General features: G+C 38.2%; 1 protein-coding gene and 1 pseudogene across 5 annotated transcripts in view; one reads left to right on the top strand and one right to left on the bottom strand.

Moving 5' to 3' along the window:
* The window catches only part of RABGAP1L (RAB GTPase activating protein 1 like), a 758,910-nt gene that overhangs the window by 700,707 nt on the left and 36,525 nt on the right, over positions 1-21,678 (bottom strand). The window lies entirely within an intron of this gene.
* On the top strand, positions 861-11,116 carry LOC131495537 (claudin-6-like; annotated as a pseudogene).

Genomic DNA, 21,678 nt, shown 5'->3' with positions numbered 1-21,678 from the left:
AGCGGTCAGCACAGAGCCTGACACAGGGCTCAAACTCACAAACCAAGAGATCTAGACCTGAGCTGAAGTCGGACACTTAACCAACTGAGCCACCCAGGCACCCCTGCATAAGTTAAATTTTTTTTGTTTATTTATTTTTGAGAGAGACAGAGCATAAGTCAAAGAAGGGCAGAGAGAGAAGGAGACACAGAATCCAAAGCAGGCTCCAGGCTCCGAGATGTCAGCACAGAGCCCGACACGGGGCTTGAACTCACAAACTGTGAGATCATGACCTGAGCCGAAGTCAGAAACTTCACCAACTGAGCCACCCAGGTGCCCCATAAGTTAGTTTAAGTTGAGTTTCTGTCACATGAAACCTAATAAGTCCTAATATAATTATATGCAAGCAAAAAGACATAAAAGATATATTTTAATAAGTTTCATATAGTAAATATAAGGACAAAAATCTAGGTGAATGAAGAAGATAGTATATAAAAAGTTGACAATTCCCCAGATAAACAGTATACTTGATCTGATGAAAGAAAAAAAGGGGAGAAATGACTTACTTGAAATAATTACCAGAGGAAAAGAAGAATACAAGTGGTACTTACAAAGGATGGTTTAAAAGGCAATAGAGGGGCACCTGGGTGGCTCAGTCAATTGGGCATCTGACTCCTGATTTTGACTCAGGTCATGATCTCACAGTTTCGTGGGCTCGAGCCCCACATCGGGCTCTGTGCTGGCGGCACACAGCCTGCTTGGGATTCTCTCTCTTCCTCTGTCTCTGCCCTCCCCTGACTGTGCTCTCTCTCTCTCAAAATAAACAAACTTTAAAAAAAAATTTTTTTAATAAAAAAAAAAAAAGGAAGAAGATGTTGATGATGATAGTGGACCAAGAAGCCAAAAGACTCAAAATGCAACTTGTGAAAAAGACCCGAATCCAATACACAGAAAGAGGTAGAGTCTCCCTCCAGACCCACAGAACCATGAGTTAAAAACCTAAATATTTGTTTTGTAAGCCAGCAAACATTTCAGCATTGTTATGTAGCATTGCCACAGCAATGGTTGACTAATTCATTGACCTGTTTTTAAATGCCTTCACTTAAAGGGGTGTCTGGCTGGCTTAGTTGGAAGAGTGCAAGCCAGGGAAGGACAGAGAGAGAAGGAGACAGAATCCGAAGCAGGCTCAAGGCTCTGAGCCCTCAGCACAGAGCCCAATGTGGGGTCTGAACCCACAAACCACTGGATCATGACCTGAGCCAAAGTCGGATGCCCAACCAACTGAGCCACCCAGGTACCCCCTTAAAAAATGTTTTTTTAAGTTTATTTATTTTAAGAGACAGAGAGAGCAGAGGAGGGGCAGATAGAGGGAGACATGGAATCTGAAGCAGGATCCAGGTGTTGAGCTGTCAGCACAGAGCCCAACATGGGACTTGAACTCACAGCCCATGAGATCTTGACCTGCCCTGAAGTCAGATGCTTAACCAACTGAGCCATCGGGCACCCAATTTTTTTTTAAGTTTATTTATTTATTTTTGAGAAAGAGAGAGAGAGAGAGAGAGAACACAAATATGAGTGGGGGAGGGGTAGAGAGAGAGGGAAAAGTTAAGAATCCCAAGAAGGCTCTGCACAGTCAGTGCAGAGCCCGGCACAGGGCTCAAACTCACGAACCATGAGATCATGACCTGAGCTGAAACCAAGAGTCAGATGCTTAACCGACTGAGCCACCCAGGTGCCCCTAAATGAAAAATATTTTGAAAATATACTCAAAAATTTTAATGGCATTTGACTTTATATTTTTCTCTTGGCTTTTCTGCCATTATTATATATACCATCTATTCAAGAGTAAGGTTGATAAAATTATATAGTCACTTACTTCCTGGAAAACCAAGGTCTGTACAATTCAGAGTCCCATAAACTTGGCTTAAGACTAATCAGTTTTGTGCCCAGCAGATACAGGCATATGGTCAAGGGGGGAAAAAAAATCATCACAAGACAGAAGAGTTCATCACTAAAGTATCCACTGTATACTTATATCCCCCCTTGATATAATAAAACCGAAGTTTTGTGATATGTGGGTCACCATCTAACACTTGGTATCTTGTATGATACTGCATAAAGCACATATCACAGTTCTTTCTGGCCCAATGTATCCATGAGAAAAGGCATCTCACTTCTATGAACACACTTGTTTTCTTTATCTGAAAATAAGGTATTGGACTAGTTAATCTCCAAGATCTCTAAGCTCTAGCTTCTACACATCATTTATCTTCTGAATATTTGAAGAACAAATATTTCTTTAAAAAGCTACAGCACAGAGAAATTAAATAATCTAACAAGTTACAGAGCCTGAAACAAAACGTAGAAATCCTCAACTGAGAAATCTATTTACTAGCATATTACCTTCCCAAAGACTGGTAATTATTACACTATTACAAACATTTGATTCCAATCAATTGTCTCTTCTGCTCTCACATAACACAGTCTATCAAAGTATACCAAAATATAACACCAAGCAGAATTAAGAGGAAAAAGAAGCGAATTCATGTTTACTGTGTTTCGCCACAATAACTGGCACTAACAGAGGAAATGCTAATTACCAATTTGTTGGGTATAGCAGAGAGAATCAAGGTAGCAACCAAAACTTCGTGAACTTGGCAACCAGACCTGGTTCCTACAGTTAAGAGAAAGACTAAGAGATTTGATCCACACAAGATCAGCAGTGAAGGACACCTCAGTCATTGCACCAACACAACTAAAGAAAAGAAGTCAAGTGATATTTTTTAATTGTTTTTCTTTTCCTATTAAGTCTACAGACAAAGATCTGATCTCTGTCTTTGAAGCACAGAGCCCTCTGGGTTTAGTATAACACTGAATGTTTCTGAGATATGCCTGACTTAACACCTTTTAACCCTCAGAAGAAATTTAAATACATAAAACCCAAATGCTTCTTGGCATACAGTGTGAACGTTTGTATGTTTTACGCATTTATCTCTGTCTAGTTCTGCAAGAATTAGTGAGCCACATAAAAGAATTAGAGTTCTTGAAAATCCCTCAAGTTAACTAGGTTTCAGGAAGAGGCATTTTTTTCCTTGATTTGGTAAATTTATAACAAAGAATAGGTACTATACTTCAGACTACTTTCTAATCTTTTCAGTAAAATGATTCAATGGGGTGCTTATGAGGAAAGTTAAGTAGTATGAAAAAAAGTTTGAAATCCTAAAAAAAGGACTTCCAAATTGTGTTGCACAAATAAAACAAACACAAAGGCACAGAATAATCTGAAGAAGTTTAATATTTAGGAAATATTTTGACATGTACCTAACATTTCGTAAGAGTTTCTATTATATAACGTCATGCATCTACAAAAGCAAAAGGGAAGCGGGTCCTTGCTAAATTGAAACTATAAACTATAAACTAAGTCCCTGTTCATTGGAAAAATAATTCAAAGTAAAAAGTGTTCTAGTACTAGATTTTTCTACTTTACAAATTTGCACTCTCACGAGGCAAACAAAACCCGAAGATACTTTATATAATTAGAAGAACAAGTTATTCAATGACTCCATAACCATTTCTATTGACTATCCCACCTACTAGCAGATGTTTTTAAATGTGTTCTGAGGTTTTAAATAGGCAAGGTGTGATAAAAAAAAATAAGTCCTCAGAAATCCAGTATCTGACAGTTTCTCATGTTGTTGAATGTGCATGTTGATGTCCATCTTGGTAGTTGTCATGCCTTTGAATCTTGGATCACAAGCCACAGTACACTTGCTGCACACTGAGGGCAGAGATAGGAATATTAGAGCCCAGGTTCTAATGCCACTCCATTAACTAGATTCTTCCAGTTAATTTTTTAACAAGCATTCACTGTTGTTGCTGATGTTCAACACATTATTTGGCAAGCATAGTTACATAGTAGTCTCCTCCAAATGGATATCTAAGAGACATTTCAAATTCAACATACTCAGAAACCATACTTCCAACCTTGCCCCTAACCCACCTATCCTCACTCCACACCACCCTCCTGCAGATTTTCTCATCTCAGTTGATGGCAACTCCACCCTTCTAGTTACTCTGGACAAAATTATCAGTCATGCTACTCCTCTTGTTCTCTTTTTCTCCTTCCCCAAACTAACTCTCTCTCTCTCCACTCCCTCACCTTACATCTACAACATCTGAAAATTACTTTGGTTCTACCTCCAAATTACATCCAGAAATCATCCATTTCTCACCACTACCACTGCTACCACCAAGCCCCAGCCCCACCTACTATCATCTCTTACCTATATTATTCTAAAAGCCTTCAAAACTACTCTCTCTGCTTCTTTACTTGCTCCCCTATGGTCAATTTTCAAAAGCAACCAGAATGATCCTTCTAATTTAGTTCTTTCCAGTCCCCTGATCAAAACAACTCTCCAATGGCTCCCCCATCTTATTCATAATAAAAGCCAAGTGACCTTCAATGTCTGCACTATAAAGTCACCCCTCCTCACCACTTCCCCCACCCCATCTTACCTTATCTTTGTGACTTATCTCCTACAATTCTCCCCCCTGTAGTCTCAATTCCATCTAAAACAAGCTCCTTGCTTTCTCTTAAACCACTTGACATGCTTGCTCTGGCTGTTGCAAAACAGAACACTCTTCAACCAGATATCTAACATGTTTACTTCCCTGTTCACATCTTTACTCAAATTTCATCCTCTTGAAAGACCTGCCCTGATTGTCTTATCTCATACTGCTTCCCCACCACCAATTTCCAACCCCCATTTATCCTGATCTGCTTACTCTTTCTTTCCCAGAACACTTATTTTCTAACATACAATCTGATTTACTTTTGTATTATATTTACTGTTTACTGTCTGTTTCTCCAACTAGGATGTAGCATCTTCAAAGGCAAGGATATTTGTTTTATTCACCTAGAAGAATGTCTGGCATATAGCAGACAGTAAAATATTTGCAGAATAAATGAATTAGATTACCCAAGGTGAGTAAATTCAAAGTTCCTAAAACCCAAAGAGCCATCTAATACCCCACAGCCTCATCAGAACTTTAGCTCTAAAGGATGATAACAGCATTGACAGTTTCTTTCGCTGGGTAAATAACCAGCATACACTTGTCATTATATAGAATTTCCACAGGTTTAAGATATAATGAGGTAACTTTTTTTAAGTTTATTTATTTATTTTAAGGGTATGTGGGTGGCTCGGTCGGTTAAGCACCCGACTTCAGCTCAGGTCACAATCTCAGAGTTCGTGAGTTCGAGCTTCCCATCAGGCTCACTGCTGTCAACACGGAGTCCATTTTGTATCCTCTGTCCCGCCCCCGCTCACACTCCCTCTCTCAAAAATAAATTAACCTTAAAAAGAAAAAAAAAAAAGGATTATTTATTTTGGAAGAGAGAGCGCACACAAATGCACACGAGTTGGGGAAGAACAGAGAGAGAATTCCAAGCAGGCTCCACACTGTCAGTTCAGAGCCAGATGTGGATGAGGCTCCATCTCACCAACCAAGAGAGCTTGACGTGAGCCAAAATCAAGAGTCAGATGCTTAACCAAGTGAGGCACCCAAGTACCCCTGAGGTAACTTTTAAAAAAAAACAGTAGGGGCACCTGGGTGGCTCAATCAGGTAGGCATCCAACTTCAGTTAGGCCTCCAACTTCAGCTCAGGTCATCATCTCACAGTCCCTGAGTTCAAGCCCCAGGACAGGCTCTATGCTGACAGTTCAGAGCCTGGAGCCTGCTTCAGAGGCTCACTCTCGCTCTCGCTGTGTGTGTGTCTCTCTCTCTCTATCTCTCTCTCAAAAATAAACATTAAAAATATATATTTAAAAAATAAAAAATAAATAAGACAGTAAACTAAAATGTTAGAGACCTCCACACCAAATTTCCCATTTATGCAAGGAAAATGAGAACAGTGACAAATCAATGATATTAAAAAATGACTGTTAATATTTCTGAGAGTATGAAAATGGTGGTATTGTTATGAAAGAATCCTTGTCTTCTGGAAACGCATAGTGAATATTTACAAATTAAATAACATGATGTCTGAGATTTGCTTCATAAAATCTGGGTGGGCCCAGAGGAAACTAGATTGGTCATCATTTGATAACTGCTAAAGTTGATAAGAGGTTACAGGATTATATATTATATCATTCGCCCTAATTTTTTATGCTTGAAATTTGTATTTTATATGCTTAAAATGTGCCAAAATAGAAGAAAAAAATAAATAACAGTATGGAAAGTAAGTTTAAAAAAAACCCACAAAAACAAAGCCTATATTTCCTTTAGCATCTAGCACGTGACACCCAAATATATGATGAAAAAAATAAAGTACATGTCAAAATTAAAGAATAGTTCCTAGAAACTTCCATAATGACAACAGCAAATTAAAACAAAAGAAAATGACCAAAGTGAGGCCCTCCTTCAGTGTCAAGGAAAAATGGCCTGCAATGTGATAGCACAGTGATCTCAGATTTGAATGACTGGAACAGAAAGGGGACCACCTCAAAAGGCTTTTCATCTTTCAACAAGATAAAAGGCACCATACTTTATTCTACAAAGGTCATTCATATAAATGCAAAATATAATCAAAAGGGACAAGAAAATGTGGCTGAAATTTTATGTACCAAATAACACTGAAACATAATTAGAAGGAATAGTAATAAAAATATAAAGAACCAATTTGACTAGAAAACAAATACAGCAGGAAACAAACACTATCTCAATCCCAGAAAAGGTCAAGTAAATAAAAAAATTTTTAAGGCACAGAAAACTCAAATCTTAGAAATGCTAAGGTAGTATAAACTAGATATACAAAACTTGAATCCTTCAAAACATAATTTCTATCACCTCTAGAACCAGTTTCAACAATCTCCCCAACTAATTAAGTCTGCTCTAGTCCAATGATATTAGCCTATGGGGTTATACAATTAAAACAATTTTTTTAGAGCCACCCATCTAGCTTGTGTACAGATAAATGTTTGGGTTTCTTTAAATTCACATTCAAGTAGAGATAAAAATCTAATGGACTAAAAGTACAAAAAGGCATAAAATTTTCCCATCAGGAAAAGAAGCTGTTATTTATGCCAGCTTATCCTGCTAATGTGCCAAAGAGTAAGATGTGATATATGTGTTTCACATTCTAGGAATACCAGATTTTTAGCTACCACCTACATAAGAGCTTATATAAAAACATCTCGAGTACCTATTTTAGTTTGATTTTTCTCTTGCCTCTACTCTTATTTGCCACAAAATCTCAAATTCTTAATAAAAACAAACTGAAATAGGTACCAGAAATATTTTTATGCCATTAATTCCTAGTACAGTACAATGCACCCTGTTGCTGATCAAAATAATCTCATTCCTTTTTAATTACTGCAAATACTTTCATTTTATAAAGATTTGTTTTCATGTAACCTAAACAATCATCTTAATTAACCAAAATACTATACCACATTTCAAAGAGTTAAAAATTCACCTATCGTAAATTTGCTCTCGTTAAGTCAAGTCCTTCAACCTAGGGATTACTTATGTCTCTCCTGTTCTAAAAGACAAAAGTAATATCACAATCTGCAAAGTCATTATAGGACTGGTTTAATACAGTAAATAACTCCATAATGAACTAGACAATAATGTGTTATTACTTCATGAAACCCTTAAAAGTTATTATAAACAAGGTCTAAACCGTATACACATTTTAATCATTACAGCACGAACACCTAAATATTAAAAAAAAAAAAAAAAGCAGCAATTATTCATCATGAACTATTCAGAGGCACCTGGATGGCTCAGCTGGTTAAGCATTTGACTCTTAATTTCAGCTCAGATCATGTTCATGAGTTCGAGCCCCATGTCAGGCTCTGAGCTGTGTCAGCACAGATCCTGCTTGGAATTCTCTCTCCCTCTCTCCACCCTGACCCCACTCATGTTTTCTCCATCTCAAATGAACTTTAAAACAAGAAGAAGAAAAGAAATATTCAAATGGAGCGCCTGGGTGGTTCAGTTAAGCATCAGTTCAGGTCTGTTATCAGAGTCATGAGTTCAAACCCTACGTTGGGCTCTGTGCTGGATATGGAGCCTACGTTAAAAAAACAACAACAACAAACAAACATTCAATCATTTTACAGTCTCCAAATGTACTCGACCCCTTAGAACCATTCTTTTCCTGAATCCCAAATATCATGGATAGGAAAAGGAAAAAGGACTAGTCATAATAGGAATCTGCATTGTGAAGCAGTGCCTGCTCAGTCAAACATCCAATTCTAGATTTCAGCTCAGGTCATGACCTCACAGATTGTGAGTTTGAACCCCGCATTGGGCTCCGTGCTGGCAGGGTAGAGCCTGCTTGGGATTCTCTCTTTCTCTTTCTCTCTCTCTCTCTGCCCCTCCCGAGCTTGTTCTAAGTAAATAAACTTAAAAAAAAAAAAAAATCTGTATTGTGAAAAAAGTTCCTAGCTGATTGTGATATGCATATTCAACCGCATTAAATATGCCCATCCTGAAGGACTTACACTATTGGAATCTCCTTATCTAATTTAATTTATACAGTACTCATTCAACTAACAATTATTAAGTGACAGGGAATATGGCAAACAATGAAAATACATTCATATAGGGGAGCCTGGGGTGGCTCAGTCAGTTAAATGTCCATCTTTAGCTCAGATCATGATCTCACAGCTTGTGGGTTGGATTCCCACTTCGGGCTCTGTGCTGACAGCTCAGAGCCTGGAGCCTGCTTCAGATTCTGTGTCTTCCTCTCTCTCTGCCCCTCTCCCAATCGTACCATGTCTCTCTCAAAATTTAAATTAATAAAACCATCTTAAAATTGTTAAAAAAAAAAAAAAAAACAGAAAATACATTCATACAAACTGGGGTTCTCTGCTCTCCAGGAAAAGGTGCCAACCATATGCCCAGAACTCCAAGAATATCTATATAGACCACAACAGATTTTTTAAAAGCAAGACATCAGCAGTACTGTGTTCTGCTTAAGAAACAAGTAATAAAGTAGTACAGCAATGAGAAGGATTACCTGTGTGCATCAGAGGAGTTATTTATGAATAACCCAAATTAAGAAGTGAACAAATTCCATGGTTTTTCAAAGTATATTAAGTGGATCATTGAGGAATTCTTTCACCAAGAAGAATCTAAACACAGCTCCCACCATCCACCATGGGTGAGATGGGGCAGTGTCTGAGTTTGGGACTAAACCTACTTATAAGAGTTCAAGCCCTAATAAATATTGATAATTAAGGCCTTAAAGCCTGTTAAGCCCTCAACCAATAGAGTCGGCATACACACAACTGAGTTTAATCCTGCCTCCACCATTTACAAATTGTATGACCTTAAGTAAATCTCTCTAACCTTCAACTTCATCAAGTGTAAAACAGCAAAAACAATAATCCACCTAAGAGCTATTGGGGTAAAATTAAATGATATTATGCATGTAAAAGCACTGAGCATACTTCCTGGCACTTTAAAAAAAAAAAAGTTGAATACATATTAGTGACTATCATTTATTGTTTTTATGATACTGTGAACCCTGGCTCAGTTATTACAGGAGTCTTAGCAGTATCACTTACCTTCAACCTATTTAAAGATTTAGTTTGATCCATCTCTTATAATACATCTCAAATTCTATCTTATGTTATGACCCATATTGGGCTAACAGAGATTTTCCACTATAAAAATGAAGAAGAAAAAAACCTCACATCCAAAAAGATACTACAATTCAAATTATGGACATTTGACTAAATAAACCAAATTTCTTCAGAAATATATTTACTATAAGATACAGGAAAACATGTTTATAAAATTTCTAACTGACGCTCAAAACAAAATTATATATGTGAAACTAGAGCAGGAAGTTATGAAGAAGGAAGATTAGGAGAAATTGGACAGAGACAAAATAAAATGATTAACAAAGGCAAAACCACACCAGGTCTGGATTAGATATTCCACCAGAACAAATTAGTAAAGAAACAAGACCAAAAAAATCAAACATTTATCCTAGATTCGACAAAAAAATTAAGAAATACAAACACTGAGGTAAGAGAAATATGGAGATCAGATCCCAAACAGGCAATCATAAATTTAAAAAAATAACAATTCCGGGGCGGGGGGAGGAAGCTGAAGAGAGAATAGCAATAAAGCCTATAATAAAAACAATTCCTAACTATACCAGTTACTATTCTTAGCACTTTACATAAACTCTTTTAATTCTACCTTAAAGTAAGTCTGTTATTATCTCCATTTTACAGATGTGTAAACTAGGGCACAAAATGTTAAGAACCTTGCCCAAAGACACTAGTATCATGGCAGGAATTGGAAACCAAGCAATCTGGCTCCTCAGTTTATAGTCTTAACCACCATATAATGTCTCTGTAAAATATATAATATCGGCGGCTCCTACAAATCCCTGTGGGCTCCTTTGCAGCTCCTCTCAACTTTAAACTTGCTGTGGCTTCCGGTGGTCTGCAGATCCTGCAGATCATCCTAACCCTGCTTGGCTGGATGAATGCTCCTGCATTCTGTGCCCTGTCCCTTGTGGATGGTGACTGCCTTCATCAGTAACATCACCATGGTGGCCCAGGTGGCATGGGAGGGGCCGTGGATGTCCTGCATGGTGCAGAGCACAGGCCAGATGCAGTACAAAGCGTACAACCCACTGCTAATGCTGCCCCAGGACCTGCAGACTGTCTGAGCCCTTTGCGTCATCACCCTCCTGTTGGCTCTCCTTGGTCCGTTGGTCCACCTCACTAGAGCCAAGGGTACCACCTGCATGGAAGACAAGGAGTCCAAGGCCTGTCTGATGCTTTTCTCTAGGATCATCTTTGTCATCTCAGAAGTCCTGACCCTGATCCCCATCTGCTAGACAGCCCACACCATCATCCAGGACTTCAACAGCCCATGGGTGCTCAAGGCCCAAAAGCCGGAGGTGGGGGCCTCCTCCTTCTAGGTAGAGCAACTCTTCGCCTCTTGTTGCTGAGCGAGGGGCTACTGTGCCACACCTGCCCTTCTGGGGGGGAAGGGGGGGCGGGAGGGGGACAGTGGATACCATTATATGGCCTGATACTTGGTGTCTGCCACACATGTCACCTCTTGGGGTCCCTCCAAATATCCCATTAAGAATTATGTCTAATTCCAGTAGGGTAGTGGGGACTCCCTTGACAATACAGCCTAATCCCCTGAGCTGGAGCCATCAAGATAGTGATCCAGACAGCTTGTGGTTGTTTTTATCTGTGTGTGTGCGCACGCGTGTGCGCACACTTTTGTGGGGGGAGGGAGTATACTTCTAATCTGATAACCTAACCAAGAAATTCAGACACTCTCCTGGGCTCTGCTGCTGGTATTTCTCACCTTTGAATGATGGAGCCAAGGATGTGATGCTTCAGGTTCTGGATCTTTCTCCACCCTGGACATCCCCATCTTGGAGGCCAACCTGGAGCTGTGGACCACTGTGAAGGCTGCCTGCTGTTCAGACCATCCCTGAAGTCCCTCCTTACTGGTCAGGCCTCTAGAAACCCCAGGGGCTTTGAGCCTCAGATAGCCTTTAGAAGACCAGGTGATAAGTTACCAGAGAATGCCCAACTCAGTCTTCTGACCTCTAGCTCCTCTACCCTGAGTCACATCTCAGCCATGCTATGCACCCTGACCCTCTCACCTTCAGCCCCTGCACACTACTGCCATGCCTTCCCACATACGCACTCACCAGTTTTTGCTAAATAAAGCATGTTCTGTTTCATATGTGTGTGTGTATGTACGTATGTATATGTATATATATATGAAATGTTTCTAATGTTTCTAATTGAAGGAAAACCTGAAATGGGACATCTAAAGATTTTGAGTACACGAGGAAAAAATAATTAAAACATGCTAAAACCTAGATACAGCCTAGTAAAAATGTTTTTTAGAAATCCTACAGAAAAACAAGGAGTGATAAAGAATTATCTACGAAAAGAAGAGGGGAGGAGAATGAGGACCAGGGAGAACAGACTTCTATTAATCTCAGACTTAACCCTTTCCTCTGGGAAAGTACAACACAAATTATAATGAAGCAATCCTTAAATTTGCAGAGTGAAACAGAAAGATCAAAACCCAAGAACCCCATACCTATACACATACAAGACCAACTGCTTCTCAACTGGACAAAAATTCAGAAAAGAGAACACTCATATGATAAACTCTTCATGAAGATAATTACCCAAACTATATATTTCAGGCCTAACAAGAAACAAAATTTAAAAAGACATGGAAGCTAGTCTACAAAGAACAAAGTGTGAATAAAATCGATTACACAGTACTAAGACTAAACAACTACTGTTGATGAGTCATAAGACATTAAATGTAAAAAATTCCTGAAAAAACTGATTTTACACACTGAAAAATAACACTTTGGGTCAAAATAACAGAGTTATCAACAAAACCCTAACAAGAAAGACAAAAATAGATATACATTTACATACATAAGATTTTTTACCTTCAGAGTTAACAGATATGGTTGATCCTTACTATTCACAGATTTTGTATTTGTAAATTCACTTACTAAAACTTACCTGTAATCCCAAAATCAATATTTACAGCATTTTAGAAGTTATTTGCAGACATGCACAATGTGGCAAAAAAATTTGAGTCGCCCAATACACATGCTTCCAGCTGAAGGTGAACAAGGCAATGCTCTTCCTTCTTGTTTCAGCTCTCAAACTCTAAACAAGTGTCCTTTTCACAGTCTATTTATTGTCATGTTTTTACATTTTACTATTTCAAATGTCCCCAACTATAGTGCTGAAAGGCTGTCTGGTGTTCCTAAGCACAGAACATGATGATGTGACATATGAAAAAACTGCATTAGATAAGCTTCCTTCAGCCATGAGTTAAATCTACATATTAAACATATATTAAAGGAAATCACTTTATTTTTTTTTCAACGTTTTTTATTTATTTTTGGGACAGAGAGAGACAGAGCATGAACGGGGGAGGGGCAGAGAGAGAGGGAGACACAGAATTGGAAACAGGCTCCAGGCTCCGAGCCATCAGCCCAGAGCCTGACGCGGGGCTCGAACTCACGGACCGCGAGATCGTGACCTGGCTGAAGCCGGACGCTTAACCGACTGTGCCACCCAGGCGCCCCAGAAATCACTTTAAACAGAAGTATACATAAAACAAGGTAATGTGTTCATCGGTTGATAAAAACGTTGTGACTAGAAGCTCACAGGAACCTAATTGTACATGTCCCCTAGGAACTACTTTAGTATTTGCTAATTCAGTGTTTGTAGTAGCTGTGTAAGAACATAACTACCACAAATAAAGAAAATCAACTATATCTTGAATCTCCATATTGAAAATTAAAGAAACAGTTTGTTGCAAATGTTTTCACAGAACACATATGTAACCAGTAGTAGAATAAAAAGAAACCGTGTATCATCTTCTCTATTACTTGGATAAAGAATTAAGAACCATAATCTACTCACACAAAAAGAGATAGCAGAAATAAGGCAACAGCAAAAACACATAAAATTTTAAGAACATAAAGCCAGATGGATGTGAAAGGAAAACCAAAAGCCTGTCACATGAAAGTGAAAGGATTCTGCACTATACTAATCGTGACCGAAAACAATTAACAAACAGAGGCAAAAAAACACAAATTTCCTAAAATGTAAGAACACAAAAATAAAGCTGGATTTCTGGTTTCCAGTTCTACATATTAAGAAGCTCAGAAACAGCCACTTCATGCTAATAACCAGTAAAAAGCTATACAAATTAAAAAATCAACAACTGTTCTTAGCTCCAAAAGATAGGTGAAGTGACAAGACAAACTGTTGCCCCCAAAACTGAACAGACTGTCAGGTAAATATAGAGAATCATTACCCACTGGAGCAGAAACTTCCACGGGAATCAGTGCTGAGGTAGGAAAACTTAAACTGTAATTGAGGCTCAGTGTGGGCAAGTCTGAGAGGTTTCCATTTGCATGGAACATTTTTTTCAATCCCTTCACTTTCAGTGTGTTTGTGTCCTCACATCTGAAGTGAGTCTTTGGTAGGCAGCATATAAATAGATCTTTTTTTTTTTAATCCATTCAGCACCCTATGCTTTTTGATTGGAAAATTAGTCCATTTACATTTAAAGTAATTACTGATAGATCCATACTTACTGTCATTTTATTGTTTTCTGAAGGCTTTGTAATTCCTCTCTTCTCTTGCTCTTTCCCTTTGTGATTTGATGAGGGTTTTTTTTAGTGGTATGCTTAGATTTCCTTCTCATTATCTTCTGTGTATCCACTATATATTTTTGCTTTGTGGTTACCATGAGGCTTATATATAACAACCTGTAACAATCTATTTTAAGTTGATAACAATTTAAATTTGAATGCATTCTAAAGCTCTATATTTTATCCTCCTGTACTCTGCCTTTTATGTTTTTGGTGGCACCTTTTACATCTTATCTTGTATAGCCCTTAACTAATTATTGTAGTTATAGTTATTTTTACTACTTTTGTCTTTTAACCTTCAAACTAACTTTGTCAGTGATTAGTCAACTACCTTACTATATAGTTATGTTTACCAGTGAGATTTATACTTTTATATGTTTTCTTGTTACAACCTTGGGAACTTCGTCTTCAGCTTAAAGAAGTTCCTTTAACATTTCTTGTAAGGCTGATTTAGTGATGATGAACTCCTTTACTTTTGTCTGGAAAACTCTTTATCTCATATCCTTCAATTCTGAATAACTTTGCCAGGTGGAAGTTTCTTTCCTTCAGCACTTTGAATATATCATGCCTCTCCCTTCAAGCCTGCAAAGTTTTTGCTAAAAAAATATGATAATCTTATAGGAGTTCCTTGGCATGTAACAAGTTGTTTTCCTGTTGTTGCTTTTAAGATTCTCTCTTTAACTTTTGACATTTTATTATATAATGTGTCTTGGTGTGGGTCTCTCTAGGTTCATCTTTTTTGGAACTTTCTAGACTTCCTGATCTAATTGCCCATTGCCTTCTCTAGGTTAGGAAAGTTTTCAGCCACCATTTCTTCAAATAAGTCTGCCCATTTCTCTCTCTTCTCCTTCTGGGACCCCTATAATATGAATGTTAGACCACCTGATGTTGTCCCATAGGTCCCTTAAGCTAGCTTCACTTTTTTTCATTCTCTTTTCATTTTCCTGCTCTGATTGAATGAGTTCCACTACCCTATCTTTGAGTTCACTGATCCTTTCTCCTGCTTCATCTAGCCTGCTGTTGAACTCCTCCATTATATTTTGCAGACCAGTTATTGTATTCTTCAGTTCTGTGACTTCTATTTGGTACTTCTTTATATTTTCTAACTCTTTAAGTTCTTACTGTGTTCACCATTCTTCTCCTAGTATTCTTCAGTTCTGTGACTTCTATTTGGTACTTCTTTATATTTTCTAACTCTTTAAGTTCTTACTGTGTTCACCATTCTTCTCCTAAGTTCAGTAAGCATCTTTATGATTATTACTTTGAACTCTTTATCATGTAAATTATTTATCTCCGTTTCATTAAGCCATTTTTCTGAGGTTTTATCTTATTCATTTGGAACCTACTCTTCTTTTTCCTCATTTTGACTTTCTATGTTTATTCCTGTTTTAGATAAAACTGCCACATCTCCCACTCTTGAAAGAGTGGTCTCATGTAAGAGATGAACCTTATCATTCAATCATACTGGTTGTCTCTTGAACCTTTGTGATTGTCCAAGCAGCCTATTTTTCTTTTAGTTTGTTTGTTTGGGGTGAGAGAGGGCATGCACTTTATTTATTTATTTATTTATTTATTTAGGGAAAGAGAGGGTACACACAAGCAGGGGAGGGGCAGAGAGTGGGAGAAAAAGAATCCCAGACTCCGTGCTGTCAGCACCAAGCCCAACGGGGAGCTGGAACTCACAAACCCTGAGATCATGACCTACGCCGAAACCAAGAGTCAGACACTTAACCAACTGAGCCACCCAGGTACCTCAGCCTATTTTATTTTTAATAGCTCCCAGTTGTTGAGGATATGCTGAGACCTGTCTGTGTCCCAAAATGGGGAGCAGGAGGGAATATTAGTCAGCACCTAGATTCAGGTTGATTAGAAGCCAGACCCTCAGGCAGCAGGTTTTCAAGTACATAAATATAGACAGTCTTGTGGGACCACAAGGATAAGCCCTGCTAGCCACCAGACCAGGCAATCTGGAGATGTTTTCTGGGTGACAGTTGCAAAAACTGGTATGCAAAACTGATCCAACAATCAAAAATCACATCAACTGGCTACAAAAGACAAATCACATGATTATACCAGTAGATGGAGAAAAGCATTTCACAAAATCTAACACTCTCATAATAAAAACTCTTAGTACACTAGGAATTAAGGGAACTTCCTCAACTTGATAAAGAATATGTTCATAGATGACATAATTGTTTATGTAGAAAATCTGAAAGAACTGACCAAAAAATTACTAGAACAAGCAATTACAGCAAAGTGGCAGGCTACGGGGTTAACATAAAAATCAATCACTTTCCTATATGCCAGCAATGAACAAGTGAAATTAAAAACACAATACCATTTACAATAGGACTCCAAAAATTATATATTTGGGTATAAATCTAAAAAATTATATACAAGACGTATATGAGGAAAAGCTAGGAAACTGTGATGTAAGATATCAAAGAAGAACTAAAGAAACGGAAAGATATTCCATGTTTGTGTATAGGAAGACTCAATATTGCTGTCAGTTCCTCCCAACTTGATCTATAGATTCAATGCAATCCCAATCCAAATCCCAGAAAGATGCCCTATGGACGTCGAAAACTAATTCTAAAGCTTACAGAAAGAGGCAAAAGACCCAGAACAATTGATACAATACTGAAGAACAAAATCTGGGGACTGACACTACCTGACTTACTATAAAGAGAAAGTAATCAAGATAGTGTGTTATTGGCAAAAGAACAGATAAATAGATGAACAGAACAAAATACAGAGCACAGAAATAGACTCATACATATATAGTCGGACAATCTTTGACAAAGGAGCAAAAGCAATACAATGGAGAAAAGACAACCTTTTTAACAATTGGTACAGAAACACTGGACATGCCAGAATATAAGGAATACAGACACAGACCTTACTCCTTTCCCAAAAATTGAGTAATTCCCTTACTCAAAATTAGAGCACCTGGGCGGCTTAGTCAGTTGAGCATCCAACTTCAGCTCAGGTCATGATCTCACAGCTCCTGAGTTTGAGCCCCGAGTGGGGCTCTGTGCTGACAGCTGAGAGCCTGGAGCCTGCTTCAGGTTCTGTGTCTCCCTCTCTGTTTGCCCCTCCCCCTCTCATTCTCTCTCTCATTCTCTCTCTCTCTCTCTCAAAAATAAACATTTTTTAAAAATTACTCAAAATAGATCACAGACCTAAATGTAAAATCAAAACTATAAAACTTATAAAAGATAACACAGAAGCAAATCTAGATGACTTTTGGACTGGTGATGACTTTAAGATACAACACTAAAGGCATGAGCCATTAAAGAAACTGATAAGATGGACTTCATTAAAATTAAAATTTTCCACTCTGCAAAGATACTGTCAAGAGAGTGAAAAGACAAGCCACAAACTAAGAGAAAATATTTGCAATAGTGATATCTGACAAAGGAAACTTATCCAAAATAAACAATTCTCAAAACTCAGTAAGAAAATAACCTGATTTTTAAAATGGACAAAGATCTTAACAGACACCTACCTCATCAAAGATACAAACATGGCAAATAATCGTATGAAAACGAAGCCTATGAAATAAGATGAAGCTCCATATGTCATCAGGAAAATGCAAATTAAAACAATGAAATCCCACTACATACCTATTACAAGGGCTGAAATCCTGAATAGTAACAAGACCAGATGCTGGTAAGAATACGGAGTGACAGGAATTCCCGTTCATTACTGGAGGGAATGAAAAGTGGACATCCGCTGTGGAGAACAGTTTGGCAGTTTCTTACAAAATGAAACATACTCTGACCATACAATCCAGCACTCCTTGGTATTTACCAAAAGGAGTTGAAAATATGATAATGTCCACACAAAAACCCACACATGGATATTTAGAGCAGCCTTACTGATAATTACCAAACCCTGGAAGCAACAAAGTCCTTCTGTCCTACAGCCCTTCAGTAGGCAAATGGATAAACTGTAGTACATCTAGACAATGAAACATTATTCAGAGCTAAAAAGAAATAAACTATCAAGTCATGAAAAGACATGTAGGAAACTTAAATGTACATTACTAAGTGAAATAAGCCAGTGTGAAAAAGCTGCACACTGTAGGAGTCCAACTATATAACATTCTAGAAAAGACAAAATTATGTAGATAGTAAAAAGATCAATGGTTGACAAGAGCTGAGGAAGCAAAGAACAAAAAAGAGGATTTTTAGGGCAATGAGAACACTCTGTATGACACTAAAATAGTTGATATATGTCATTATATATTTGTCCAAATTCATAGGAAAAGTGAACCCTAATGTAAACTATGGACTTTGAGCGGTAACAATGCAGATTCGTCCATTCTAAACAAATGTACCATCATCCTATGAGAAATGTTGATAATGGAGGTTACGCATGTGTGAAGGCAGAGGGTATATACAAAAATCTGTCTTCCGCTCACTTTTGCTGTGAGCCTAAAACTGCTCTAAAACATAAAGCTTATTTTTAAAAATAAAGTAGTAAGTCAGATACATCCTCCCCATAAGAGGGGCAAGCTCCCCTGGCCTTCAGTCCCCACCCAAAGGGCTGCAGCATTTGCCAAAAAGCTCACATTGCTCTTTTTTCTTCTTTCTAAAAACAATTCAGTGAGGGGCACCTGGGTGGTTCAGTCAATTAAGTATCAGACTTTGGTTCCATTCACGATCTCATGGTTCCTGAGTTTGAATCCCACATCGGGCTCACTGCTGTCAGTGCAGAGCCTGCTTGGGATCCTCTGTCCCCCTCTCTCTCCACCCCCCCCAACTCGTGTGTATGTGTGTGCGCACACGTGCACTCTCTCTCAAAAATAAACATTAAAAAAAATTTTTAATAAAAACAATTCAGTGGGTTTTAGTACATTCACAAGGTTGTACAACTATCACCACAGTCTAATTTCAAAACATTTTTATCACTCCAAAAAGAAACTCTTTACCCACTTGCAGTCGCTCCCCATTCCTCCTTATCCCCAGCAACCTCTAATCTGCTATCTCTTCACATTGCTTATTGTTTTTATAACTTTCTAGCCTTTCCTGACTATTCAAAAGACTATCTAGTGCATGCCTCCCTCCAGCTGCTAGGTAAGTGATAACAATCTCAGCACTTTTCCCCCGGAACAGCACAGAACCAACAGGTCAATTTCCTAGAATCAGTCCCTGAGGTGTATAATCCTACTGAAAGAACCAGGCATTTATAATTAACTGAAGCCTGTTCATGCAGATTTATTCACCACCATCACCATCACACCTGGGAGAACAAAATGGTTACTACCAACTGAATGCTCATTCAGAGTTCAACTTAATAGGTGCCAAAGCCAAGGTGGTCAGCGTTGACAGCTGAGAATAACTGGTTTTGAATCACAACCTCTACCCTGACAAGTTTTATGACTTTGAGCAAATTACTTAATCTCCCCATGTCTTAATTTTTTTTAAGCTATAAAATAGGGAGGATCATGTTACCCCCCCCCCAGAACTGTTGTAAATATAAAACGAGCTAGCATAAGTAATGTGCTTAGAACAAACAATACATTTAAGAACTTAATGAATGCTACTTATTGTTGGTATCTATATTATCTATCTGTTAAAAGATTCCTGAAAGGTGCCTGGGTGGCTCAGTTGGTTAAGTGGCCAACTATGGCTCAGGTCACGATCTCACAGTTTATGAGTTTGAGCCCCGCATCAGGCCCACTTCAGTTCCTCTGTCCCCTTCTCTCTCTGCCTCTAACCCACTCACTAACTCACACACACACTCTCTCTCTCTCAAAAATAAATAAAAACATTTTTAAAAATTTAAAGAATTAAAAAAAGTAAGAGATTTGGGGCAACTGGGTGGCTCAGCTGGTTGAGAGGCTGACTTCAGCTCAGGTCATGATCTCACGGTTCACGGGTTCAAGCCCTGCATTGGGCTCTGCACTGACAGCTCGGAGCCCGGAGCCTGCTTCGGATTCTGTGTCTCCCTCTCTCTCTCTGCCCTCCCCCCGCCCCACTCATGCTCTGTCTCTGTCTCTCAAAAGATGAATAAACGGGGGCACCTGGGTGGCTCAGTCAGTTGAGCGTCTGACTTCAGCTCAGGTCATGACCTCATAGTCGTGAGTTCAAGCCCCGCGTCGGGCTCTGTGCTGACAGCTCAGAGCCTGGAGCCTGTTTCAGATTCAGTGTTTCCTTCTCTCTGCCCCTTCCCCGCTCATGCTCTGTCTCTCAAAAGTGAATAAACGTTAAAAAAAATTTTTTTAAATATGAATAAACGTTGATAAGTCAATAAAATACGATTCTTGGGGCACCTAGGTGGCTCAGTCAGTTGAATGTCCAACTCTTGATTTCAGCTCAGGTCATGATCCCATCCATCCATGGTCATGGGATGGAGCCCCACATCAGGCTCCATGCTGGGCATGAAGCCCACTTAACACTCTCATTCTCTTTCTCCCTCTGCCCCTCTCCCCTGATTGCACTCTCTAAAATTAAATTTTTTTTAAATTTTTTTTAAAAAGATTCTTAAATGGGGTCAAAATATGATGAGTACTAAAATAAATTTAAAAAAAGCTGATGGCTAACCATGGTTGGACCATATGAAATCACAAATACATGACTTTTTTTGACCTATAGAAATGGTAATTTCATGTGATTCAAGCTAACATATACTTCAAAGAGACATACTTAAAAGTACATGGAAAGTTGGGGGGAAAAGGACAAATCATATCAGGTAAATTAAAATAAAAAAGATACTGAGATAGGCAGATTCAATATCAGAGTATAATTTGGCCTAAAAGCATTAAATAGGACAAATGAGGTATTTTTATATTGATAAGCAGTACAAGTCACACTGAAAAATCTCCTAGTCAAAAGCCTATATACACCAAATAGTGTAATATCAAATCCATAGAGCAAAAACTGTTCAAAATACAATGAAAAACTGACAGACAATTCAAGCAGAAGACAATTAGCTGTTAACAAATCAAGTGCCTTCTAAGAAATGAGGATACAGACATGAAGTTTAATTGGTATGGTTCATTAATAGATATGTACATAAACACTCTATCATTCTGGCCAAACATAAAGGTTCATTTTCTCACACACCACATACACACACACACTCAAATTTTTAGAGTAGAGATTGTTTAGGATACTTCTCTGACAAAAATACAGTAAAACTGAGTATCAGTAAGAGTTTATGTCAAGTAGAGGGGATCCTAATTGCTCATTTATTGACAAACATTCCCCAACCCTGACTAAAACAGATGATCTGTCTGGTGCACTGATGCTTCCCCAACACCTAAAAGAATGTCTAACGCATGGTAAACACTGTATAAATATGTACTGAATGAAATTAAAAAGCACTAAATACTCAGGACAATAGGGACTTCAAAGCTACAATCATAGACTGTTTAAAATGTAAAAATGAGAATACTACATGTCAAAATATTTCTGGTTTTGTTCCAGCATACCTTTATAGTAATATTATTATATAAACTACACAATCTGAAAGCATCAACTGAAAAT

The sequence above is a fragment of the Neofelis nebulosa genome, chromosome 15 (genome assembly GCF_028018385.1).
Source record: "Neofelis nebulosa isolate mNeoNeb1 chromosome 15, mNeoNeb1.pri, whole genome shotgun sequence".
Taxonomy (NCBI): Eukaryota; Metazoa; Chordata; class Mammalia; order Carnivora; family Felidae; genus Neofelis; species Neofelis nebulosa.
The sequence above is the reverse complement of the archived record's forward strand: the minus strand, read 5'-3'. Positions and strand labels throughout refer to the sequence as shown.